General features: G+C 55.0%; 1 protein-coding gene across 10 annotated transcripts in view; it reads right to left on the minus strand.

Moving 5' to 3' along the window:
- Nucleotides 1-26,836, minus strand: part of LINGO1 (leucine rich repeat and Ig domain containing 1) — a 209,762-nt gene that overhangs the window by 71,984 nt on the left and 110,942 nt on the right. For 7 of the 10 annotated variants that reach the window (XM_070620959.1, XM_070620981.1, XM_070621009.1 and 4 more), the window contains one exon: nucleotides 7,153-7,334. The exons of 1 other annotated variant lie outside the window; for it this stretch is intronic. The gene's annotated coding sequence lies outside the window, so the exon portion shown is untranslated. Of the gene's footprint in view, nucleotides 1-7,152; nucleotides 7,335-14,464; nucleotides 14,729-26,836 lie in introns of those variants that run through there. 2 more of the 10 variants (XM_070621031.1, XM_070621016.1) reach the window with 2 other exon arrangements.

Genomic DNA, 26,836 nt, shown 5'->3' on the forward strand with positions numbered 1-26,836 from the left:
CTCTGTGGCCAAAGGCACCATAAACAAACTTAAAAAGACAAAGGGCCGACTAGGGAAAATATTCCCAACGTACACAACAGACAAAAGTTTCAAAACTCCTAATATACTAAAAGCTCCTTTATATCAATAAGAAAAAGGCAAAAAGAAAAGAAAAATGGGCAAAGGACATGAACAGCCAATTCACAGAGGACATGCAAATGGTCAATAACCACGTGAAAAGATGCTCAGCCTCTCTGGGGAGAAAGAAAGTGAGTACTGAAACCACAGCGAGATGTTTGCCTGGATTGGCAAAAATTAAAAAGCTTGATAATGTTCAGTGCTGAAGATGGTGTGGGGAAATGGCCACCCACGGACACGGAGGGTGAGGGTATCAACTGGCCCAACCTTTTGAAGGGCAGTGTGGCAATACCTATCAAAATTTAATAAGCACACCCTTCACCCTGGCTATTCCACATACAGAAATCTATCCTACAGACAGTCTTCCACGTGTCAGCAGGATATATACACAAGGATGTTCACTGAAGCATTATTTGCAAGAATGAAAAATTGAAGACAACCTAAATATCCATCAACCCAGAGCTAGTCACATAAATTACCCTAGGTCCAAACAGTGGAATATTAGGCAACGATTAAAAAGAACACTGCAGATCTGTCTGCTGTGACACTGACAGATGCCCACAGTACATGAGTAAATGCAAAATGGAAGCTGTAGAGTATGTGCATAATATGATTCCATATCCTTTCTTAAAGAATAATATACAATAAGTACGTTGGTAAAGGCACAGAAAAAGTTCTAGAAGGAGGCACACTAGACCAACAATGGTGAGACCTCGGAAGAATGAGATTTAAGGGCAAAGAGGGAACTTTCCTACTTGACACACTTCTGTATTGTTTTGATTCTTTTGCATGAGCAAATATTGCTTTGATGGTAAATAAATAGATAAACATATGTACATGTATATCTCCCTCACAGGCTGCAGGACAAAGTCCAAAACCCCTGGTGTGGCACCCAAGGTCCCTCAGGGTACAGCCCTGTGCACCACCAGCCTGGGGTCTCCCCTCGTCCCCTTCTTACCTTAAGTCTAGACACACCCAGCTCCCTTGCACATCACCCAGTCTGCCTCTGAATCTTTGTCTATGCAGTTCCCTCTTTCTGGAATGTCCTCTCCTGCCTTCTGTGCCTCATCTTTCAAGTTGTTGCTCATGTGTCGCCACCTTCTGGAAACTTTCCCTGAACACTCCCCCACACTCTACCGTCAGGCTCCCTCCCATATGGATGGTGACAGCCAACATTCAGGGAGTGCACATGTGTGTCTGTGTCCGGGGCTCTGCTATGTGCGTTACATTGTATTGACTGGTTTAATCCTCATAGCAACCCTAGGTAGGTTTGTTATCACCTCATTGAACAGATGAGGAAACTGAGGCACAGAGAGGTTAAATAACTTGCTCAAAGTCACACAGCCAGTAATCAGCAGGGCCAGTAAGTAGAGCCAGGCAGAGGGCCCACACAACCCTCTACCAGCCCTAGACTCCCCAGGTGTCTATACCTGCTGGGCCCCAAGACTTACCTGTGAGTCCCAAGGGTGGGGTTTGCCTTGTTCCTGCCCCCAGAATATAGGCAGGTCAGGAGTGGGCACGAGGAGATCTGCTGGGGCTAAAGTAAGTGGCTAACAGGCTGGGCTGGTCTCCTCAGGGGGCTGGGACCAGCGCTGTGAGGGACCAGCTGACCCAGGACCTCTAAGGAAAGGGATGGGTTTATGGAGGCGCAGCCCCTCCCAAGGTGAGGGCCCAGGTACCTCCTGCACATCTACTGTCCACTAGGCCCTGGGGATAACCTGCCCTGGAAGCCAGGGGTGAGGAGACTACCCTGCCCTCCACATGGCTGCAAAGTCAGACACAAGGAGGCCAGGTGCCAAAGAGGAGGCCAGGAAGGAGCTGTAGGGTGGTGCTCAGAGGAAGGGGCCCAGCTTCTGATGGGGTGAGGGGTCTCCATGAAGGAAGCGGCATTTGGGCCCAGCCCAGAAAGACGAAGGGGATGTGGGCAGATGGAGCTGGGAGGGGACTCCAGGGGCTCGAACAGCTTGAGCAGGGCCTGGGGGTGGGGAAGTGTGGGGAGTGCTGGGGAAGAATTGCTGGTTTTGGCTGGAGCACAAGGCAAGGAGGGAAGCAGCAGTGGATGGGGAGCTGCTGGGGGCCCACGGAAAGACGGAGGGAGGCGAGCTGCTGGCAGCAAGGAGTGGGCAATCAGGGAGGGGGTGGCTTGGGAGGATCTGAGCTTGCCACCTCTGTACTCAGCTGTGTAACTCTGCCCTACTTCCCGACCTTGGTCCCCTCACCTGGAGAAAACCACTCAACCTCCCAGACTGTTGAGAAGATTAAATGAGAGCAAGTTATAGCACCTGGAACCCCGGGGAGGGAGACATCTGCAGGGCACAGTGCCCGAGGAGATGGGGTGGCTCCATGGGGGCATCTGCCTGGGTGGTGTGAACTTGTGTGTGCACAAGCCCCCCAAGGCCTCCCAGCCAAGGGAAAGTGTTCCAATTCAAGATAATGTGATTTCAGTCTCTTTACCATAAAGAGAGGTGACAGGCAGAGCCCCACGATCTTGAGCAGGACCCAGCCCCTCTCAGGGCCTCAATTTCCCCATGTGTGTGGTAGATGGCTGGCTGGCTGGTTTCTCTGGCTCTGGTTATTCCAAAAGGCCTGGGCCATGGAGGGAGGGAAATGGGGGCAGGGAGTGGAAATCCAGGGAGGAGGGATCCCGAGAGGGGAGAAGCGGGGATGAGGAAGCAGAAGACCCACCTTCCCGGGCGAGTCCCAAGCCCTGAGCCTGTGTCAGGGGCCTCGGCCTGATCCCCGTCCCCTACCCAGCCAGGGCCTTCCTCACTTCCCCACTCCGAGGACCCCAGCTGTGGCCTGAAGCCCTGGATGCCAGTCTGGCCCAGGCTCAAGCCTCACCTCCGCCCCCATCAGTGTCCCCCACCAGGTCGGGGAGGACGCATCAGACGAAGAGGACCTGGCCTCCCAGGGCAAGTTCACACCCAGGAGCAGCAATGTGCAGCCTGGAGGCAGGCGAGAACTGGAAACACGCCACTCTGGCCACGTAGGCTGAGCAGCCTCTGGCAAGTCCCTGTTCATCTCTGTTTCCTCTTCTGTGAAAGTATAAAAATGCCTTCCTCATAACATAATATTATCAGCCCAGCGCCAGCACACCATCAACCCTCCCCACAGGACTCACCAGGAGCTGAGGGTGGCCTTGGGGAGTCACAGCCAGTTACTGGGGAGAGAATCACTCACCCTAGACCCCCCAACCCCAACCCCCATGGGTACCATCCGCCCCACCTCAGCCTCCCCACTGGCTCCTGCCTCCAGCACCACCCCCCACCTGCTGCCAGGAACACTTCAAGTACAGATCCATGGCCCCCCAGCCCTCCGGGCCTCCCCCGTGTTAGCTCCATCACTCACTCGGTATATGTTTGCTTGTCACGTCCCCCATCAGCCCTGTGAGCAGGGCCTACGTCTGACTCATCTCAGTCATTCCAGAGACTAGTGTGGGGCCTGGCACAGGAGTTCTGTCCAAAGGCAGCAGAGCTGAAAGTGGGGATGGACAAGCAGGGCCACTCACAACTCCCACCCTCCCTCCCACCCCAGCACCTGTTTCTCTACTGGCATATCCACGACACTGCTGGGCTCAGTGTGGGACTAGGATCAAGGTTCAGTCATCCAGGATCAGGGCTCAGAGTTGAGGCTGGGTTCAGGGCTCAGTGTATGACTGGGATCAAGGTTCAGTCTGTCCAGGATCAGGGCTCAGTGTTGAGGCTGGGTTCAGGGCTCAGTGTATGACTGGGATCAAGGTTCAGTCTGTCTAGGATCAGGGCTCAGTGTGGGGCTGGGGTCAGGGCTCAGTGAAGGAGGTTTTCGGCCTCCCCAACATGAAGGGCTCAGGACCTTTCCCAGCCTTACCCACTGCTCTGAAAATAATATTATCTTGCCACTGGGGTGCCAGGGCCTGTCTTCTGGGTCCCCACCATGCCTACCCTCTCCCCTGGCAAGGCCAGTCCTATGCCCCAGTCCAGACAGCTATGCTGAGATTCCCATACTCCCTTTGCCCCAGCCACCACCTGACCCCCACAGAAGTGGCTCGAGGCAGGCAGTGCTTCCTTGCATCCTAACTGGGCTTCAGAAACACAGCAAGGTTGGCCAGACGTCTGGCATGGGTGCATTCCCAAGCCAAGGAGAAGACGTGGTTTGCGGGTTATCACAGATTTTTCACTTATCCACCCCACTGCCCCTACTCCATTAGCCAGATGATCCAGTGCCACTGGAGGTAAACCCAGGGCTGGCTGAGCAGGCGGGCGAAGGTGTCAGCCAGCCCGTGAGATGAGATGTGATACTCAAAAGACCTCCTCCTGTCACAATGCCCGAAATCCCTCCTCTGTGCTCCTTGCTTTAAGCCACCCTTGCTGGCTCTCCTCTGAAACCTTCATCTTGGGTCAGTTTTCAGCCGTCTGAGTGCAGGGACTCTCGAATCCCTCGCCCCTGGGGACTCAGGTGTAGCCCAGGCTTGGCACTGGCAGGGCTTGGAAGTGAGAGCTGAATCAGAGACTGACCTGAGTGGGCACCAGAGCTGGGCTTACTTCTGAGGATAGCAGTGCCAGGGCAGAAGGCTGTCCCTGCCCCTGAGCCCCCACCCACCCAGCCCAGCCCCCCACTGTCTCTCCCTGCCACTCTAAAGCAGAGGGTCAAGTTGGTTTGCTGGCAAGACACATGGTTCTCATTTTAATTAATTAAAGAAAAATCTAATCACTGCATTAAACTTCTCATTACTCCACTTGAATACCCGTTAAGTAAATTTAATTACCAGAGGATTGGGTTTCCCAGCCTCTTTCATTAGCTTCTGATAAGATGGGGAGAGGGAGGGAAGAGCATGGGAAGCTGAACAATGCCGTTCCTGACACACAGAGGGCACAGTGGGCACTGTCCTGGGGCCACCACGGTGGGCTTTGGTGTCTCTCTGGGGACAGGCTCTGCCCTGGGCCTGGGGGAGACCCCCCACACTGCCCTGAGGAAGGGGAAGGCCTAGAATCTGACTGCAGTCAGCACTGAATGCTTCATTTACAGCCACTCTTGGTTATTTATACCCCATCTCTTTCTAAAAGAGTTTGAGGCTGCAGAGACCAGCACAGGCCGAAAAATAAGAGAAGAAATCAGAATGAGGAAAAAATGGGAGAGAAGAAGATGAAGCCAGAGGCAAAGCTATTGAGTTATTGCATGCTGCAGCATCTGGGACAGTTATCAGAAATGGGCCATAAACCAGCTATGAGCTTCCCAGCAGCCAAGGCAAAGAGAGCAATACATTTTGGCACTGAAGCAGTAACCAATAGAGTATTTACGAGGAAATGTACACTGGTTCTTGGTCTTTCCGTCTGTAAAAAGGGAGGAGCAGGAGGATGGACTAAAGGAGATAACCATTGGCTGGAGCACTCAGTAGAAGCTTCCTGGAGAAAGAGGGACCTAAACTGGGCCTTGAAAAAAAGGATGGGGTAGAGAGCAAGGAAGGGTATAATAGGTGGGGGAGCTGCATGGCTAAGGTTTAAGGGAGAGAAGAGGAACTACTAGAGGAGAAGAGTCAGGGGCAGAGGGAGGGCAAGAGGCCCAGGGTGGAAAAGCCTCCTCTAAAGGACAGGCTGAAGGTCCACCCCATCACCAGACCCCAGGCAGGGCAGCCCAGCTCCCCACGTGGAAGGAACCGGCACCGCTGGCTCGGGCAGGAGAGCAAAAGCCAGAGGAGGCAGCAGACCAGGGACTGCAGACTGGCCAGCCTGGGGACACAGGTTCCCGCCTCCCTGCAGGAAATGGTGCCAGCCCAGAGCCCCTCCACAGCCAGCATGCCCACCCACACCCCAGCTGCTTGGAGGGCAGTCTGCTTCAGTCCCTACTCCCCTTTCCTCCAGAGAATCCCCCTCTGCAAATGGGGGCCACCTCGCCTGAGCAGTACAGGCACCCAGAAGTAGCCCACAGTCCATGACTGATTGCTACAGGGGTGCAAAAGCCCAGCCCCTTTGTCTGGGGGTGATTCTGTGGTATGAGCTGTACTCCAGAGCTCCCTGGACCAGCCCACAGCTAGACCTTACCTGAGACCACAGCCTCATGGGGCTTCCATTCCCATCCCAGTCTCTGTCTTCCTCCCTTCTCCCAAGAGTCAACCCTCAAAAAATCTCATGTACACAAATCCTTGTCTCAGGCTCTGCTTCTAGGGATCCCGACTGATGAGGCTCCCTCCTTAGTTCCTCCCATGTTTGAAGAAAGCAGGGTTTTCCCAAACTCCCTGGGAGGGAAGGGGCAGAGGACACGGTTTACTGAGCACCTGCTGGATGTCAGTGCTTTCTATCCATCAGTCCAGACAGCTCCACGGCACCCCTGCCAGGAGACCTTCATCATCAGGCGAGGAAGCTGAGGTTCAGAGAGGAACAGGGATTTGCCCAAGGACACACAGCATGTCCATATCCATCTAGGAATGCCCTCAGCGCTGGGCAGACACTGTCTATAACGATCATTTGTTATTTGCCTCCTCCAGTTGAGAGTATCTCTTTCCTGCCAGCAGAACCCCAAACTTCCTTTGGGGAAACACCCTCCCCTCATTCCTGGTCACATGGTTGGGGAAAGATGGCCCCTGGCCCCCAGTCCATCTATGTTTCCAAGCCCTGTAGATACAGTTAAATAATCAAGATGATCCAAATCCTGCAATAGGGCATAAGAGATCAACTCCAGGGCTTTTGTTTGTTCTATAGGGAAAGCAGATTTTTGCCTCCAACCCCGACTCCAGATTCAAACCTAGAAACTGTTGGCAAACATCTTGTAACCATATCATGTGAAATGCCACTGGGAGTGGAACCATCACCAAGGAAGAAGAGCAGAGGAATACAGACAGAAACCAGGTCCTGGTCACATTGAACTACTGGATCAAACCCTGCCTGAAGCCCATACAAATGCTGGCACTGCAGTTACATGAGCCAATCATTTCATTTTATTGAAATAGGTTTTTTACTACTTGCAACCAAAGATAGTATTCAGAAACACTTCCTGTTCTAGGGACCGAGAAGGTTTAGATCCCCAGAGCCAGGGAGTGCGCAGCTTACAGATGCCACCTACCGTGACTGCTACTGTGCCCTGTTGAGTCCTGAAGCTTGAGGAGTCCCCTCAGCCCAGACTGGGGTGAGGAATAGGCTTGGGAGCTGGTCCAGGGGCTGGACAGGGCCAGAGCCCTGGAGATGCGGACGGGAGGCTGTGTGGCCCCAAAGACTCAAGGCAGCCAGCACATGGGCAAGGGATCCCTAGAAAACAAGAGAAGCAAGAGTGAGCAGTATGGTTCATTTGGGGAACAGAGGGGCATTTGGACACAGAGGGCAGGGCAGACAGTGGCCACAACTTGGCAAAGGTGAGACCAAAGTCAGCTAAGTTTGTTTTCACTCCCTCACACCTTGCATCTTACTTCCCTCATTTACTGCCCCTCCCCCCACCTCCCTCTCACCCTGGAGTACCTCCAGGCTGCAGGAAAGCACCTGCAGGAGGCATTCCCTCTGAAGTGAATGGCGGGCTGGGGGCAGGTGTGGCCGGGGTCCACGTGCTGTGGCCAGCGAGTGTGTTTGGTATGGGGGAGGGGAGGGGGCTGGCTTCCCCCTCAGTGCTGAGGACTCATTTTTCACAGTTCCTCTTCCAGTGAGGACCCAGAACTGGGCCAAGGGCCTGAGGCAGCCACAGTAGGACAACCACAAGCTGAGTGAGGCAGCCGTGTTCTCTGGCCTCCAGTCCAGCCTTCTAACAGAATCCTGGGGAGGACAGTGCCTAACTCAGGAAGTAGTGGGGGTGTTCCAGGGCTGGCAGAGAGCAGGGTAGGCCCTCCAGTGTCCTCTGTCTGAGGACTCAGGGGACAACCTACTCCGCCTTCACTCCAGCTTCCTCAGGCATGGCCCTGGCTGGGGGCCACCCCTCGTGGGCCCACACTCACCCCCAGCCTCTCTCTGAGGCCAAGTTGGGCCTTTGGGGGGAGAAACCGGTGTGGATATTTCAGACGCAGGACACTTCCAGAGGTCCTGGCCTTGGAAAGTCAGTAGGCCTCTTCAGCCCCTTAATGAGTCCTCTGCGCCAAGGGCTGCTGTCATCTTTCTTGGCTCCATAAAAAGGCAGGATGACAGAGGTTCCGAATCACAGCACGTTAGGGCTGACTGGATCTCGAGAAATGTCTCTAACCCAGTAGAGCTTTCAGCAATGATGGAAACATTCTATACCCGTGTCACCCAATATGGTAGGCACTAGCCACAATTAAATCGACATAGGCACATGTGGCTAGTGGCTACCATAGTGGACAGCACAGTTGTGGATAAACCTTTGTCCAGGCCCTGGCCGCAATACATGGAGAAAACTGGGGTGCAGAAGGGAAAGGGATTTGCCCAAGGTCACACAGTGAGAGTGGCACAGGCAAAACCAGAACCTAGTTCCTTTGACTCCTTGTCCCAGCTCTCCACAGCGCCCACTGTCCCTCCCACACTGGCCTTACGACTGCCCATCGTGCTCAGTACTGTTGCACTAGATGCCCTGCTTTTCCCATCATGCTCACCACTGTCACACTGTCTCAGTGCCCTCCCCGCAATGCTGCCACTCCTGGGACCGGGTACCAGGCCTTTGAAGGTACCTACTTCTCCCAGCCACTGCTGCTAGCACAGCCCTCAGCCCTCCAGCAAAGCAGCCTCAATGAATGTCCCTGAGGTTGCCTGGGAAATTCATCCATCAGAGGGGAAGTGCTCCAGGCACAGAGCTGTTCACTGCAGGGTTATTTATAACAGCAAAGTGCTGGAAGCTGCCTAAATATCCCATAATAGAGATGACAAAGGGCATCGAGACACCTCTGCTCAATGGAATATTACACAGCCATTAAAAATGATAAACACAGGACTGGTAGCAACATGGAGCAATGTTTGCCTAACAATATTGAGGGAGAAAATTGGGAAGATGGATGAAGGTGGGGGCCGGTTGGAGCAGCGTGCACAGCTCCACGCTCACTGAGCCCACTCGCCTCCATCACCCCTGACACACAGTGCAGCATCGCAGGGTCCAGATTGCATAGACCTTCTCCAGGTGGAGATGCTGAGGCTGAAGAAGCCACACACACACACACACACGCACACCCGGTTACATGGGGAGTAAGGGCAGAGTTGGGGCTCAAACTCTGATTTCTGACTCAGGACAGAGTTCCATAGCTGCCTCTTGGGGCATTATGGGTGCCCTTCTTTTGTATTTATTTACTTCTCTTATTTAACAAAAACATGCTCAGTGCCAGGCATCTTCACAAAGGCTTTATAAATGTTGACTCAAGTAATCTGCACAACTGTAAGAGGGAGCGATTATTACACACTTATTTTTTGGATGAGGAAACTGAGGCACAGAGAGATTAAGTAACTTGCCCAAGGTCAAGGGCCTCTTCCACTTTCCACACATTCTGCAAGCTTCCGGTACTGTCTTCACAGGAAAGGGCACTCGGGCAGGGAGGGGACAGTTGTTGCCTAGAGGTGGTGCAAACACAGGTGTGCACGTGTATGTGTGTATGTTTTCTCTTTTTAATTTCATGAAAATTCTTTTTGTAGAAATTAAAAGAAAAAAGTTCAAGAAATAAAATAAATGTGTCAAAATTTTTTAAAAAGCAAGCGCATACACAAAAATGAAAACGTGTCAGATTGAAGCTATGTATGCATTCAAGAGACCTCAGCTGTGAACGTAATTTACCTCCTGGCAGCAAAGCTCACACCTCCAGCCTTTCCTGCCCATTCCCCGCCCCTGGACCACTCGCTCCCGCCTGGGAGAGATCCTTGCCTCCTGGGGCAGCGGGAAGCAGCCCTGCATGGAGGTGGACCTCCATAAACACCGCCCAGCCTCCCAGCACAGCACAGCAGGCCAGAAGGCAGGCCAAGGAGGCCCTGCCACCTGCGGCGCTCCTGCCGGGGGCCAGGGCTGACCTCGAGAGGCCACAGCACCCAGGCCTCTGCCTTCAGCCCCAGGTAGCCCCGTTCCACAGGTAGAGAGAGTAACCGAGGCCCAAGAGATAAAAGGCCAGAGGTCACACTGCTGCTGAACAGGGAAACATGCGTGTGCACAGGTGTATGGCCCACATGTACACGTTTGTGTCTCCCATGCACGCAGTGCTTCAGGCCCAGGCACCTCCAAGCCTCTCATTAGCAGAGCAGATGATTCCCAGTTTACATACGCGCACACACACACACATACAATTGTCACATTATTGACTGCTACTATAGCCACAATTGCAAAATCTACTATTTCTCCTTTACATGTTTCTGCGTTATTTTTCATTCATTCACCAAATACTTATTGGGCACTTGCTAGATGCTGGTGTATTATAGGTACTGGGGACTCAGTGGGTACAAGACACACAAGTTTTGTGCTCTCCTGTGGACAGGGGTACAGACGATAAGCAAATAAACAAACAAGATAATTCCCAAGAGTGACCAGGACAATTAATCAAACCTGGTAACGTGAGAGAGCATCCCCGGGTGGGGCCAGGGGTTACTGCAGCTGGAGGATCAGGGAAGAGGTCACGTCTGAATTTATGCCGGTATGATAAGAAATCAGCCCAGCCTGGAGCAGGAGTTGTAGGGCCCGGAGCAGAGGCAGGAGGGAGCCTGATGTTTCTGCAGAGCAGCAGGTAGGCCAGGTGCTGGGCCAAGGTGGGCCAAGGCGGGGCAACTGCCAGGAGTGAGGCAGAGGGAGGCTGGGCCCTCAGAGCCTGGCAAGGGCTTCAGACTTCATCCCAATGAATGCAAATGAGAAGCCACTGAAGGGTTCTAACCAGGGAAGGGCTGCGACGTTTTCTTCACTGTGAAAAGTTCCGCCAGAGCTGCTGAGCGGAGACAGGATGGAAGGGGAGCAGGCACAGGAGCAGGGGACCAATTGCCCAAGACAAAGAAACGAGGCTCAGGCCACGGTGAGGGAAGGACTAGACAGATTCAGGATCTACGCTGTAGCGGAACCAGCTCCTCAGCAGTTGGCTGATGAGCTGGATCTGAGGGGGTAAGGTAAGAAAAGGAACAAGGATGACTCCTAGATCTTCTCCACAGACACGTACTGCTTTACACACAGGCCTTCCAAACCAAAAATATCTGTTAAAAATAACACAGCAGATGAGCCACCCATGGAGACCTTTGGGTCTCACATCCCTCCGGGGTACATCTTTCTTCCCGGAGCCTCCACTCTGTCCCCTGGTCCTGTGTGTGGCACGTAGGGAGGGACAGGGAGATTGGGCACTACCCTCAGGCTGACAGGAGACAAGATTGTCCAAAAAGGACAGGACAGGGTGAGAGAGGGTGCAGAGGGGCTGGTGCAGAGCAGACCCCCAGAACACTCTTGTTGAAGAACGTGCTGGCTGAACCTGTGAGAAGTTGTAGGAGGGGACACAGGCATGGGGCACAGCATCTGGGAAAAGCAAGAGTTTGAGGGTAGGACCATCCTGGTGTGAGTCTTGGCTCTGCCCTTGTAGCTGTGGGGCCCTGGGTAAGTTACTCCACTTTCCACGGCTCAGCTCCCTCATCTTCCAAGCGGTACCACAATCCTCCCACATAAAGTTGTGATGAAGATTCAGAGAAATGATGTATGTCAAGAGCTGGCATTTATACATATTAGCATCCCTCCCCTTTTGTCTTAAAAAAGGGACTAAAACAGCCAATTTGTGCTTACACTGGTAAGTTTCAGATCCATTCAAATAGAAATTCCAGAAGCGCTGCACAGAGCACCAGGAAGACAATGGCAAGCTTGAGGAGTTCACTACCAGAGAGTCTTGTAGAAGAACTGTGTGTCCCCTCCTGGCTGCTCAAAAGGGTGATGTGCTCTCCAGCTGGCCATGAGCCAGGCCCTCGTGACATCCTTGTGGACGAGACAGAAAACTATGGCCAGGTTTCCCAGGGGTTAGCTAAATAACCACGTCTAAGAATGTGGCAGAGTGGGTCAGACTGGCCCCCAGGGTGGATTCTCACTGGCATCGGCAGGGCTGGTCCTTGGCCCTGCCTGGAACCACTTTTTTGGCAGAGACCAGGATGGAGACTTGAAGGTAGGTCCAGCCTGGGAGGGGTCAATCAGGGAGGCAGGTCCCCTGTTCAAAGCCTTCCACTTGCCCTGCGAATAGGCCAAAGTGGACAAGAGGGAGTTACTACAATCTGGGTGAGTTCTGTGAGTAGCTCCAAGAACAAGCGACACAGACACAGACAGGTAGTCGTGGCCTCTCTGGAGCCTGGTGGCCAGGAGACATGGGGGCTGGGTGAGCCAGCCGCTCCAGCTCTGGAGATGGTGCTGCCACCTCTAGACAGCCATGCCCAGTCACTGATGTACCTGTCTCAAAGGTCTTTGATAAAGTGGAGTCTGCTCACAGGGGCCTTGACAAGAAGAGGTGGGCTTAGAACCCACATTCCCTAGGGAAGCCTCAGGGACCTGGTCAGGACTTCAGGTGCCTGACGAGACAGGTGGCATTTATGAGCCTAGAGAGCAGAGCTAGGCCTGGTGAGAAAAGATTCCAAGGAGATAAATCTCTGTTCAGCATGAGGAATAGTGAGCTCCCTGTCCCCGGGAGCATGCAAGCAGAGGTCTGAGAACCACGTATGTTGAGCGGGGATTTGTACTACATTAGGAGGCTGCTTTCAGCTGTAAGTTTCTTTAATTCTATCACTATATGAATCAGGGCTAGATTGTGTGGATCAAAAGGGGTGTTACAGAGAGCGAAGGGAAGGCAAGGTAATATCCAGAATCATAGTTATTATTACTCCGTTATAGATCACTGAACAGCCCCATCTATTTTCTAACTGGATCTTCCACCCACCCCATGAGGCATAGAGGGCAAGATGCTTAACCTCATTTAGCAGATGAGGAAACTGAGGCCCAGAGAGGAAATGGGACCAGCCCAGGGTCCCACAGCATGTCAGCCCCAGATTCCCCCTATGGCCCCACACCTAGGGGCCTTCCCCTCCTGTACTCCCAAAGGCCATCCAACCAGCCCTGCCCCAGAAGGAGCAGGAATCTCGCCTTCACCCCAGCTTCCATCCAGCTGCCAAGACTCCCCAGCCCTGAAGGTTAGAGGCTCTCTTTGTCCACCCCCCTCAAAACCTGGGATAGGGGGATCCCAACCCAGAAGTCTTCTCCTCCCAGGTTACACAGGTCCTGCTCTTCCACCCTCTCTTCTTCCCCTGGGAGTCCTGCCACGGCCCCTTAAGTCGATCCCTTCAAACCAGACCCAGGAGCAGACACTAGGCTTTACCCAGGAAACGACCTCAAGGAGAAGGGTCCCTCCAGCTTGGCCTCATTCTTCCCCCTCACATCTACCCAGGCGGCTTGTGATCAAGGGAACAAGAGCCCACCTTCCAGGTGCCCCTCCTGACCACTTGCACCTTTCCTGGCCAGAGGGGCAGAGAGAGGGCATCTGGCAGGAGGAGTGGGAGCATCACCCAGCATACTGGGATCACTGAGGCAGGGACAGCTGCCACCCCCACACCACTCCTCACCACATCACACAGGGACCCTTCAGGACACCCTTGTGAGGCAAGGGGAAGCCCCTCACTTTATAGGTGAGGGACGAAGTCTCGGAGAGATTAAGGAAGTTGCTCAAATTCAAAATATTAAATTGAACAGAAACAGCTTATAAGTCCTGGAGCCAGGATTTGAACCAACGAGAGGCTGATTCCAAATAGCCAGTGTTCTCCATACTCCCTGCTGCCTCCACAGAAGTGCAAGGCAGCTCAAGTCGGCAGTCAGAAGAGCAGATGAAAGGGAGGCAGAGGGTGGCAGAGAGAGGGAGAGAGAAGGGCAGACAAAGACAAGACAGAGCAGCAGGAACAGACAATTGACAAGTGGGCCCTGCCGGGGCCAGAAGGAGGCAGCTCCAGAAGCTGCCCTCTTGACCAATGAAAGGCCCTCAAGTGCCACCTCTGCTGCCATCTGCCCCTCCAATCTAGCCACTAGTGTTCCCTGGGTCCTTCCCTGGATGCCCAGGCCCAAGGAGACCCCAGTCATTGAGGGAGTCAGGCCAGACCCCTGTGGGCCAGTCCTGGGGCAGGGAGGTGGGCTGAGGGAGTAGGGGGGCCAGTTCTGGCCCCGGACAAAGCCATCTGCCCAGCATTTGTCTGCCTATACCCAGCTAGAAGGTCCAGCTGCCCAGACAGACCACCAGGTGCAGCACACCTGCCAGCCCCACACGGCTGTGGGAGTGTACTGGGCCAGCCAGGTGTTCCCATGCCCCGTTGGCAGCTGAACACAATTGGCCTGTCCCCAGAGCATGCATGGTTTAAGCAACAGCCTCTTGACTGAATATTTAAGAAGAAAAACACCTTTTTTTTTTTTTAAAGAAAGAGAGAGAAAGGGAGGGAGGAGGAAGCCAGCAAAGGAGGGGGAGGGAAGGAGGAAGGGAGAAACCTACCCCATCACTGCAGTCAAGGTCACAGGCACCATCGCGGGGCAGGCGCGGGCAAGGAGCCTTTAATCTGGGAGTTCAGGCTGAGGAAACTAAACGCTTGAAGCCGGAGTACATTACTGCCCTGAATGATCTGTCGGCTTCTATTAGGCTAAATATCTCTGTATAATGGGGAATTATCCTCTGAAAAGGCAAACTGCCGGCCTCTCCGGGGAGGGGGCAGCGGGAACCTCTCATCGTGAGGGCTCTCCCACGAGGGGAGGGAAGAACAGGACCAGCTAGGAAAGCCACCCCCCACCCCCACCCCCTCCCCGGAAAGTCACAGTGAGCAGCTGTTTGATGCTTGTGGTGGGCGCCAGCCTCCCTCCCCCCAGACTCTCCTTTGCTCCCTCCACTTAGGAGCTAAAAAGATGCCCGACCTGGGGTCGAGGCCTGACAGTGCCTCGGGGACAGCGGGTGGCCCTGGGTGCATCCCTGAGCCTCTTGAAATCTCTGTCTCCCTGTCTGTTAGATGGAGCTAATCATATCCACCAAAGGCCGTGCTGCGGGGCTGCAGCTGGCACAGAGCCCAGCACAGAGCAGGCACCCAGGACAGTTTTGCTCACGCTGCTCTGCCCACCGGTGAGGACCTCCTCCCCCTCGTCCTTACTGGCCCCCTTAGGGCAGCACCACCTCTACCAGAAAACCCTCCCTGACCCCCACCCACAGGTATCTCCTACAGCCAGAACCCCTCCTTCTGGGCCTCCCAGCTTCCCGTTTTTGTGTACATGTGGGTCTTCAGCCTTAAGGGTCCCCACTGAGCGAGGCAGCATTTCCTCCTTCCCACCCTCTCCAGACCCCCTCCCACACCCAGTACTGGGCACCTTGGAGTCTGCCCGGATCTGCAGGCTTGGAGACAGGGGTTGGCAGAAACCAGGAGCAGAGGTGGTAGCACCTCAGGCCTGGGCTGGGTCCAGTGAAGGGTGACACTCATGGGAAGACAGTCAGCGCCAGGTAAGCCGGGCCAGGAAAACAGAAATCCCAGGACATGAGTCTGCGAGAGCAAAGTGGCAGCCGGACCATCCATAGGCCTGGGGCCAGGTCAGAAGAGCATAGAAGACCATGCTAGGAGCCATTCTAGGACAGTGCCGACAGCCTCATGGGCCGCTCAGAAAGGAAGGCCTCCCCAGCAGGTAGAGGCATGCTGTGCTGCCCACTGCCCACTGTAGGTCCAAGGGTCAGCCCAGAGTCCCCACCACCTGGCAGGCAGCTTGTTCATTGATTCATTCATTATTCATTCAGCAAATGTTCTCTAATGCTTTCTGTGAACTAAAGGTACAAAAATGCCAAGACCCTGCATCAGGGGGCTCACAGTCCAGTGGGACAAGTTGAGGGAGGAGTTGGGGGCCACAGGGAGATAAGAGACAACAGCAACTCAGGCTTGTGTGAGAGCTGGAGCTCAAAGAGCTGTGGGAACAGCGTAGGGGAGCATCCAATCCAGGGTTGGGGGTCAGGGAAAGCTTCCAAGGGAAGGCATCTTTGAGAAGAGTCTTGAAGGAAAAGGAGTTGGGTTTGAAAGCGGAGGGGAAAGATATTGCAGGCAGAGGGGCGACCTGTGCCAAGGCCCAGGGGCAGGAACAGTGGGCTGGAGAGGGAGACAGCCCCCCCACCCCCCAACCAGGGAGGGCCTTGTGTGCACAACTCAGGGGCTTGCTCTTATCTCAAGAGCCATGGGGGGCCTGAAGGGTTTAAGTGGGGAGTGACAGGGTCTGATCTGTGCTTCAGAAAGATCACTCCAGCTGCCACCGGGTGGAGGATAGATCATGCGGGAGAGGAGGCAGTGACCCAAGTTATGACTGAAGCAGTGGCCGGGGGAGAGATGATGGGGCCTGAGCGGGAAAGGGATGGAGAGGAGGGGTGGATACAAAAGGTCTGTGGGAGGCAGAATCTGCAGAGTGAGGGCAGTGGTTATAATACCAACAGAGGAACATCACCCTGAGCATCACGGATGCTCTCGTCCAAACAACACCGTCACACTTTGCAAAGCCCTTTTAAATCCACTAGTTACTTTGATCTGCACAACACTCAGGTGAGGCAGACAGGCCAGGGATTACTTACTTAGTTCATTAATTCAGCAGAATTTGTTGAGTGCCCACTATGTTGCAGGCCCCACTCAACAGAAAGGGAAACTGAGACCCAGAAGTGCCACCCAAGAAGTTCCACAGCCACATGGGGTAAGTGGAAGTCCAGGGCTACTGTCAGCCTCCATTAGCGAGAGGTGGTAGAGAGCTTCCATTTTGGCCCAAGAGACTTCAGGGGTGACCAGGAATGGCGACTGGCTTAGGGGACCCAGAGATCCTCCAGATCTGGTGAACAGGTAAGGGCAGAGGCCAGTTGGGAGCTGCGGGAAGGGGATGCCTGACAGCGGGGGCTTATTGTGGGCGGGGGCAGGGATGAGCCTCAGTCTGGAGTAGAAGCAACTATTCCTCCAAGACAGGATGAAAGCCAGAGAGAAAGTGTGAGGTGGAAGGAGGCAAGTTCACGGTAGAGGGCACTCACCTCCTCTGTGGGCAGGAGGCGGGAAGGGCGGGAGGGGCACAGGTGGGGAATGGCAGGGCCATCAGGCCCACCTGAGGACAGGAGGGGGCATGAGGGCAGGGCCAAGGGGGAGAAGGGTCAGGGAGGACACACCAGGAGGACCCAGAGCTGGGCTGGGCCCTCTAAGGTGGCTGTAGGGAGAGGGGAGCGGCAGGGCTGAGCTAGGGGAGGGGCAGAGGGCAGGGAGCCCCAGGAGGGAGGAGCAGCCCCATGACTGCAATGGCCTCAAGCTGCCCTGTGCTCAAGGCGAGCTAACAACCTCCTCAGAGTGCGGGCTCCCAAGGGCCCAGCCACGTGTCAGGAAAAGCTGAGAGCAGCCTGTCTCCACACCCCTGCTACCACTGATGAGAACCACCTGGTCAGTTCAGGAGCGGCTCCTCTCCTCCAGTTTCCTGTCACAAAGCAGGCCTTAAGGCCAACACATCCACATGGAGCATTCAGCATTCCGCAGCAGGCTCCTCACTTACCTGGGCCCTACTCTCCTCATCAGTAAACCAGGGCGGCCTCCACCTCTGCAGGTGGTCAAGTCAGGAGAGAACCACCCGGTGCTAGGCACACAGTAGGTGTGCCTACTGTGCACAGTAGGCAGGGGATGACTGTCCCTTGCCCCTCCCTGGTGGCAGGGCCTCTTGGACTCCAGTCCTCACAGCATCCCCAGTGCCTCACACACACTTTTGCTCAATTAACTTTTACTGACTTGAGTTTAACCACTAATCAGCTAGTAGTGATGTGAGGAGGTCAGAATTCTGCCCACTGGACCTGGTGGGGAAGGGGCTGACAGGAAGGAGGACATTGCAGGAAAACATGGCAGATGCCCCAGGGAGCAGGCGAGAAGATACAGCAGATGCCAAGGTCACTGGGGCAGAGGCCCTGCTCTCACCACACACATTAGCACTCCTCAATAATTCAGCAGGCCTGCAGGGGAGCCAGTGCGGAGAATGAGCGCTAGCGGTGGGGCGCACCCAAGTGGAGGGTCCCTGGGCAGAGGGGCCTCCTGGGCTCAGCCTCCTCATGGCACCCACAGCATTGGAGAGAAACGGAAATAAGTCAAAAAAGAAGGAGAGCCACTTAGGGGAGAAGGGGCAGAGCCTGGATGCCTTCACAGAGGTAGTGGCTTTTCAGCTGCTCTGGGCCTCACACTGCTCTTCTAGGAAGTAAGATGGCTCTACTCCTCCTCCTCTTACTACTACTAATAATAGCTGAAGCATTTGGGACACTCACTCTGTGCTAGGCTCCATGTGAGCACGTTGTGCCCAGAGAGATTGAGGCGGAGCTGAGGCCGAGCCTGCCCTCTCCTAGACTCCCTCTGGCTGGACTGGCTGTAGGTGAGGTGGGAGTCGCCAGTGGCCGAGGTCTGCAAGTTGCCCAGTGTTTTCAGCACCACTCAAAGTGGCCCCTCCTGAGCCTGGGTGAGTGGGGCAGGGGTGGGGGGAGGGAAACTTCCAGAGCCAGGTCAGAGGCAGCAAGGTCAGAGGTTACACAGTGGCTGGGGTGGCAGCTCTGTTTGACCCTCCCAGTGTTTAAAACACTGGTGCAGAGTGTGGCCTAAACCTGCAGCTTCCCCCTTCCTGTCTTCCACAGGGCCGACGTCACCCACAGACCAGGTTCCAGAAGCTCTTGGGCTCTAACAGGCAGAATGGAGGAAGAGGAAAAGAGGAAGGACAAAAGCAGCAGTGGTTGCCACTCCATGCATCTCCCACACTGAGACTGTCTGATAACGCTGGGCAGTAGGTGTTATCACTCCCACTCGACGAGGAAACAGGCCCCAGGGGGTTATGTCCCTGGCCCAAGGTCACAGATGGGAATGGCCGAGCTGGGACTCACACCCAGGACTGTCTGGTTCTAGTGGACAAGGAGATGCCAAAGGCTGAAGGGCACACAGGGCTGAAGTTGAAGGGTATTTCAGGCATCAACAGCAGGACTGGGCAGGGCCTTTGGGGGTGAACTCTTCTGGGCTCCTCTCCCAGTAGCTGCAAGTTGTCCCAAGCCCAGGGCTCAGGTCGTTGGGCAGTTTGAGAAGATGAGGAGATAAGAGGCAGGGGAGGGTGAGAGAGGCCTCTCCTTTGGCTTCAAGCAGCCCTCTGCCCTACTCCACCCCTGCCGGAAATCATCTCATCTCCCTGGTGAGATGGGGCACCTAGGAGGCCTGATATTGCCAACGGGGCTTGAGAAGGACTTTGCATGAGGCCTGGGGGGATGAGGGTGTCTTTAAAGAGAGATGAAAGCTCAGCCCAGCTAGGACAAGGCTACCTGTGGGCTGAGGCTAGTGGGGGTGGAGGGGTCAGGAAGGCCCAAGAGAACAGGTGCCTGGAATCCCTCTATTAGAGCATCATTCCTTTGAGTCCTCAAAGGTGTTTGGTTTCCACAAGGCTCTTCAGCCTGGGAGAGGCACCATCTGGGAATATTGGCAATGGGAGGTAGGACCCTGGGGTTCTGGTGCCCCACCTCTACTAACTTGTCTTTCTTGGCGCAAGTGTCTTCCCCTCTCTGGTCCCCAGCTGCTCTATCTTAAACATGAGGTGTCCAGGCCTAAAGGCTGGGGGACACCTAAGAGGGGTGGTGACACTCCAGACAAGCCAACCCTCCCAATGCCTATATTGACCGTATGCAGGCTGTGTGCTCAGCACGACTCTCCATGGCCTTCAATAAGGCCACGATGCGAGTATTGGTACTCCAATTTTCTAGGTGAGCAAACTGAGGCTCAGACATGAGAAGGGACACTCCAAGGTGTCCAGGAAGAACTGTGGACAAGCCCCGTGGGTGCAGTCTCATTCCGCACCATGGACAGCTCTTGGCTGCTGCCTTCTTAACCACCACTCACTCACTACCCCCACCCCCCACACCTTTAATTATGCCTGCTTTTCCCAATGCCCTCTTCCTGCCTAAACTTCACCCAGCTTTCCTTGACTATTCCAGCTGCACTGATCTTTCCTGGGCTCCTGGCATGGTTGTGATCTGTGCCCACAGCACTGAGACCTAATGTAGTGCTTGCTCCCTTTTACTTTTGACTTAAATCTCATTCTCTCAGCAGTTCCTTGAGGGCAGGAAACTGTCTCCCTCTCTCTTTTCTATGCCACAGTCTGGGCACACAGAGGGGCTGGTGGAAACCCGCTGGCTTTAGATCAGGGAGATGTGGGAGAGAATTGGGTTGGAAAACTCTACACTCTACCTAATGAGCTTCAGATTCTTCAGCTGGGACATGAGATGATCCTGTCCATCTCATAGGCCTGCCGGGGTTTACATAACAGAGTGCAGACAAGCCACGCAAGGGGCTACTGCCCCTCATGTCAGTGCGGCCTCCTGCTGACCGCCCTCAGTCCCCTCACTCCTGGTACTTCACTCAAATTCTGGACTACTTCTCCCCATGAAATTTTCTAAGTGAGTCAGAAATGGGCGGATTCTTGTCACTGGGACATGTCTGAGGCTAGTAGAGGGCTCAAGAAGGCCCAAGAGAACAGGTGTCCCAGTGCTTGGAGTCCCACCATTAGGATATGATTCCTCTGTGTGTTCCTGAGTGTTCAGTTTATATAATGGTTTTGAGAGAGAAAACCCTTAGGAATATTGGCAGTAGGAGGTAGACCCTGGGGTTCTAGGCCCTCTTCTCTACTAACATACTGTATGTCTTGGCACAGTGTCTTCCCCTCTGTGGCCCTCAGTTGTCCCATCTGCAACATGAGATGTCCAGGCCTACAGGAGGTGGGGTGGCCTCTTCCCACCACTTCCTGGAAGCAACAGATGGAAATGCCTATAGAGGTGATGTCAGGGGTACTGGGAAGCACCCCCAAAGCACTCAAATCCAGGACCACGATGCCGAGATGCCTCCACATGGACTGCCACATTCCTTTACCCCTGGGATTTATGGGTCCCTGGAGACAGGCTCCGCCCCTTCCCAGCCCCGTAAGGACAGGACCTGCCTTCACACCTTGGACCTCACAGCCCCCAATCTAGATGGAAAAAGGAATAAGGTTGCACAGGGGGACCTGGGCAGGAAGAGCTCTGCTGAGGGCCCCCTGGGCGCCCAGGAGGGACACTGAGGAAGCCTGCAAAGGGGGAAAGGGACAGAGAGTTTGTATCCTGACTCCACCACTTAACTAGCTGGGTGACCACAGAAAGTCATTTCTCCTCTTTGAGTTCCAGTTTCCTAATATCTAAAATGGGGACAATAATACCCATTTTCAGGGGCCCATACAGTGCGTGGATTGTGGCAAGTTCTGGAGAAACTACAGACGTTAGGACCAGATTCTTGACCAGGGTTTTGGGATTTTTCACATTAAGGCCCAAAGTGGGTGAGTGTCAGCCCTGGACACTTAAATACCCGGCCTCATGGGGGAGATGAGCACTGGGAGCTGAGAGCGCGTGAGGATAGCAGGGTATGAAACGGCCCCAGCGGAGCTCCAGCTAGAGAACCAGGCTGAGCCCTGACCTTGCTCACACAGTGACTACTGACCCATTTCATACACTGAGCCCCGACCCTGCTCACACACTGAGCCCCGACCCTGCTTACACACTGAGCCCCGACTCTGCTCACACACTGAGCCCTGAGTCTGCTCACACTCTCAGTCCTGACCCAGCTCACACACTGAGTCCTGACACAGTCCCCAGCTACTGTGGCCAGTCCACACCAGAGACCAATGTGATAGTCAGCCCTGAGGAGGGTTACCAGGCTCCCACCTTCTTTTAGGAAAGCTGCTGGTTAATCTTCATTGTATGAACTGGCTCATTCTGGCAGGGAGGAGGCAGGAGGCTGTGGGCTCAGTGTGTGGCCCCCAGCCCTTTGCCTCTCGTGTCCACACCCCCCACACACACCTTCCTTTTGTGCTGCTGGTATCTGACTCAAGGTGCCCCCACACACACCCCAGCCCCGCTTCCATCGCCCCAGGCACATTTTCTAGGCCCCATGGCCAGTTTTGTTCCCTGACCACAACTTCACAACTCAAACTTTTGGGATGTGTTTCTGCTCCCACCTCAGAAGGTGGAGATCCTAGAATGCCTGAGGGAAAAGGCCTTAGGCCTCACTCATTCACCAGGCTCACTGTCCAGGTAGGGACACTGAGGTCACTGGGGTGAATGGCAGCCCCAGGACTCCCATCCCAGCCCAGGGCTTCTTCCACCCAGCCCTCTGGCTGCCAAGGGGTTTCCCTCCTCTCGGTGGCCCACCAGGCCAGCAGAGGAGGGGCCCCTGTTGATGGGGGCAGGTAAGTCCCAAGCCCCCTCGCACGTCCAGGAAGGCAGTAGGAGGTGGCAGAACCTCAGGGAGCCACTCTGTCCTGGGCTCCTCTGTCCTCAGAAAGCCCCAGCTCAGGGCTAATTTTAAACCTCTTCTCAGGCTGAGCAGTTGAAGTATTTTTCTAGATCCCCTCTGGCATAATGGGGCCACAGGGCTGACCTGCCCTGACCCTCCCCAGGGCAGCTGAGGCCTCCTGGCCCAGAGCCTTACAGTGTGATCCTAGGGGAGAGCCTATGACTGACTCCAGACACGGCCCTGGGCAAAGACCAAGGTGGCCACATTGGGAGACAACCTGCCCACCCACGCCTGAAATGTCACTGCTCACAACTCATCCTCTTGAGTAAAGCACTGCTCTTCCCAAACATAAGACTAGACAGGGTTCAGGGGCACACCTCTAGAGGTTACGGCTCTGGGTTCCTGTCTTGGCTCCAAGCACTACAGCTTGTGGCCTTTCTGAGTTCAGATCCCTCACCTAATATGTAAATAACAATAATATGTAAATCACATGATTGTTACAACCAAGATCCTGACATCCTTGCCATCTGCCCTGGGATGTCCCACAAACTCCTCATCCCTCATCTTCCCCCAAGCCTGCCCACTCTTCCTCGTCCAGTGCTCCTGCCTCTGTGAACGTCTCCACCATCGGCCCAGCCATGCAAGCCAGAAACCTGCGGGCCCTTGTGACTCCCCCCTCCTCACTCCCCCATCCAACCCAGGACAAGTCCTGAGTGTGTCTCAACCCAGCCTCCTCTCTGCCCGTCTGTCCTGGGCCAGGCCCACCCCCAGCCACTGAATCACACCCCCTGTCCTTGCGCCTCTCCACTCTGCTGCCCACACAGCAGCCAAGGCAGTGTGGGGAACCCAAATTAACTAATAAGCCTAAATTAAATTAGGTCCCTTCCCTGCCTAAAACCCTCTAGCAACTTCCTCTCTCTCTTAGAACAAAACCCACCTACCCTCCCTGCCATGGTCCACAGACTCTGTCTAACCCAGCCCTGCCCTCCTCCCCTGACCCACCTCCTCCAGCTTCCTCCCCTCTAGCCCACGAGTTTCCTTCCAGCTCCTCCACACACCAGGCTTCCCCCAGGCATGGGATGTTCTCCTCCCCTCCTCACACACAGCTCCCTCCTCCTCATCCATCTGATTATGGGATAAGACACCTCCTAGGAGAAGTCCTCCCAGACTGCCCTGTCTCAGCCTGCCAGGAGCCTCCCCCACCTTGGCATTCTCTATCATTCCCTCATACTACTTGTCACAATTTGCAATTATACATCTATTTGTTTGTTTACTTGTTTATTATCCGTCCCCACACCCACCCCAACAAAAACTGTGAGCTTCACAAGGGAAGGGGCCATGGCTGCCTTGCTTAGCACTGTAGCCCCTGTGTTTAGCACAGGCCCCAGAGCACAGTGGTGCTCAGTAAACACAGATCCCCACCGAGGTTCCTCATTCAGGAGCAAACCCAAGAGTCCGCCCTCCCTGCTTCAGTCCCCGAAGACTTATCTGGAGTCCCAGAAGCAGACACCCAAATAAGACATGGCTCTGCTTCCCTGGCCCGTGACCATAGCTGTGGCTGTGCCAGGGTGCCATACAGATCCCCTGTGGGGGACAGCGCAGCTAGGGACCGAAACCATGCCAGGGGCTGGGCGTTCTCGCAGCAAACGGTTTCAGTAGGCAGCGGGCAGTGAGCAGGGACGCCAGGAAGGAATAGGATGTGTCCAATTTTCTGATGCTCCAGAAAAGAGAGAAACAAGAAAAACATCCCAGCTTGTCCCTCTGATTGTGCCGGTCTCAGTGCTGGGCTCTGGCAGGCACCTGAGCCGGACTCGGCAGCCCCAGCCGGGTCTGCCCTTTGTGGGGCACACTTCCTGCAGCAGGCCAGACTCAGGATAACTTGACCTCAGCTGGTGGCAAGTGGCTGGGAAGGGCTGGGTCTCACACGCACACATTCATTTGTGGACTCAGATCATGGAATTGAACCACTATGACCTCTCCTAGAAGTTCTGGCAAAGGAGGGAGCCAAACAGCATCTGTCGCCTAGGATTTGGGGCACTCAGCATCTCTCAGCCTGAGCTCTCCAAACTTCTCCCACTCTGGTCCCTCCCAGAAACCCAGATTCTCACCCACCTGCCAGCAGGCTGTGGACGTCCAGTCACACTGTGACATCTTTGCTCTCTCTGTTTCCTCTGCCTGGAACGCCCTTCTTCATCGTCTCTGTCTACCCAAATTTCACCTGATCACATCCCACTTCTTACAGGAAGCGTTCCTGGCTCCCTAGCCCCATGGAGCTCCTATAGAAGCAGGACTCTGTTCCCACCACAGTTTCCCCAGGTGGAGGGCAGCACCCTTGAGAGATGGGATGGAGATATGGTGAGTGAAATGTGGAGTGGTGGCATCAAACCACGGCCATGTGTGTAGTGAGAGCCCAGTGCCTCCCACTCCTCAGCCAGCCTGTGCCTGGTCCTGGCCAGGCCCAGGGGCCAGACTTCAGGGAGGAGGAGAATGGAGGAAGAGGCAGCCTCTGCCCTCGGATGAGCCTCAGTCTTAGAGCCAGGCAGAGTCCCTGTCCCTAGGACTCACTGGTCTGATGAAGGGGACCTAGCCACCAGGTCTAACCTCCTATCATTCAGTCTCTGAACAATCTGTACCAGGCACCAGGCACTGCTTGAGCACTAGGAGGACCAGAGGGAGTGAGCCCAGCACGGTTCCCTGCGTGCCTCCCAGGAGAGACCACCACACAAATATGATTCCTTCAAGCTTACCTATTCAGGGCCTCGAGGGTTCTGGATGGTGCACAGGCGAGAGGGAGGAGAGCTCTGTGGTGGCAGTCTAGGGGCTGAAGGGGCACACAGCAGGGGCGCCCTAGACCAGATGAGGAGGGCTCAGGGATCCCTGAGACAGATGTCCCAGAGGAAGGGTGTGTGTGCTGAGATGTAGTGTTCTGACAGAGGCCAGAGGAAGAGTGCAGTGGCAGGGAGGGGCGGGGCTGGTATTAAGCCCCAGGCACCCTGTTCCTCCAGCCAGGGTCCTCATCACACAGACACTCCTCCCAGCTTCTGACCACCAGGTCTGTGGGGGAGGGAACTTGATCTGTCCCCATAGCTGTCCCATCACTGGCACAGCAGCCCCCCTCCCAAGTGAACCACTTTGTCAGGCTCCACGGATATCATTGATATTTCCACATGCCACTGTTCCCCTGGCCGTGGCCCACCTAACTAGTCAGTGGGGACCAAGGTGGTCCTGGGAACCTATCAGAATGCTGAAAACTGAAAAGGTCAGCACAGCAAAAAAGCCCCATCACGGGTACCTCCAGTGAGGGGCAGCCTGAGGACCTCTCTTCTCCTCCCACTGCAGCCCCCCACCCACATGCTGGTGATCTCAGGGGAGGAGGTGGCATGAGGAGCAGCCCTGGCTAAGCCAACAGCTCTGGCCTGGGCACAGCTGGGAAGGGGACCAAGAAAAGGGAAGCAGTCATCCCTGCCACCACATAACACACACACAGACACACACACACACAACCCCTGGGCTGGGGCGGGGGAGTGGGTATGGGGGAGGGAAAACACACCCACCCAGGGCCACTGCGGGACCCTGGGGAGCCATTCATTTTTTTTTTTTTTTTAAAGATTTGGCACCTGAGCTAACAACTGTTGCCAATCTTTTTTTTTTTTCTGCTTTATCTCCCCAACCCCTCCCCCACCCCGTACATAGTTGTATATCTTAGTTGCAGGTCATTCTAGTTGTGGCACGTGGGATGCTGCCTCAACGAGGCCTGACGAGCAGTGCCACGTCCGCGCCTAGGATCCGAACCGGCGAAACCCTGGGCTGCTGAAGCAGAGCGCGCGAACTTAACCACTCAGCCACGGGGCTGGCCCCAGGAGCTGTTCTTCACGTCACCAGAGCTGCCATGGCCAGCCTCTCCTGGGGAAAGGGAAGCGGCATGGAGTTACTTTCCATGACGCCCAGAGCACCAGGCATTCCACAGCTGGGGCCACAGCCCACACTCACCAAAGCCCTTGAAGCAGAAGCGATCCTGACCATTCTGCAGGTGAGGAAACTCAGCTCAGAAAGGCCACATAACTTGCCCAACATCACCCAGCCAGGAAGAGAAGAGCTTAAAATCAGGTCAGCGTTGGGGGCAGCAGGGATTTTAGCCAAACCCGAAGGAAATCCCTCTGCAGGTTGGACAGAGAGAAAGCTTGATCCCAGGAAGATGATCCCAGGAAGACAGATTGGGCTCCCTTCTCAGGAGGCTGTTGGGCAGAAGGACTGAGCAAGAAACTGAGGGCAAGGGCTGGACCTACTGGCCCCCGGGGTCCCACCTAGCTGTGATTTTCTGGGACCATGCTGCAGGCTCCACCAGCCTCTAGGAGGGTGTGCTCGGGAAGAGGCTGGACAGCCCCCGAGAATGGCTGGGGGAAGCTCTGGCCATCAGAGAGTGGGTACCCACCGGGGCCTGCCACCCCTACCCCAGCTGCTCTGCAGCTCTGCTCTCTCCTTGGGAGGCTCTGAGCTCCTGAGGCCACCAACAGAGACAAGGAGAACAGTCCCAGGAGAAATGGGGCCAGAGAGGATTA

This window comes from Equus przewalskii, chromosome 1, assembly GCF_037783145.1.
Source record: "Equus przewalskii isolate Varuska chromosome 1, EquPr2, whole genome shotgun sequence".
In the NCBI taxonomy this organism is placed as follows: Eukaryota; Metazoa; Chordata; class Mammalia; order Perissodactyla; family Equidae; genus Equus; species Equus przewalskii.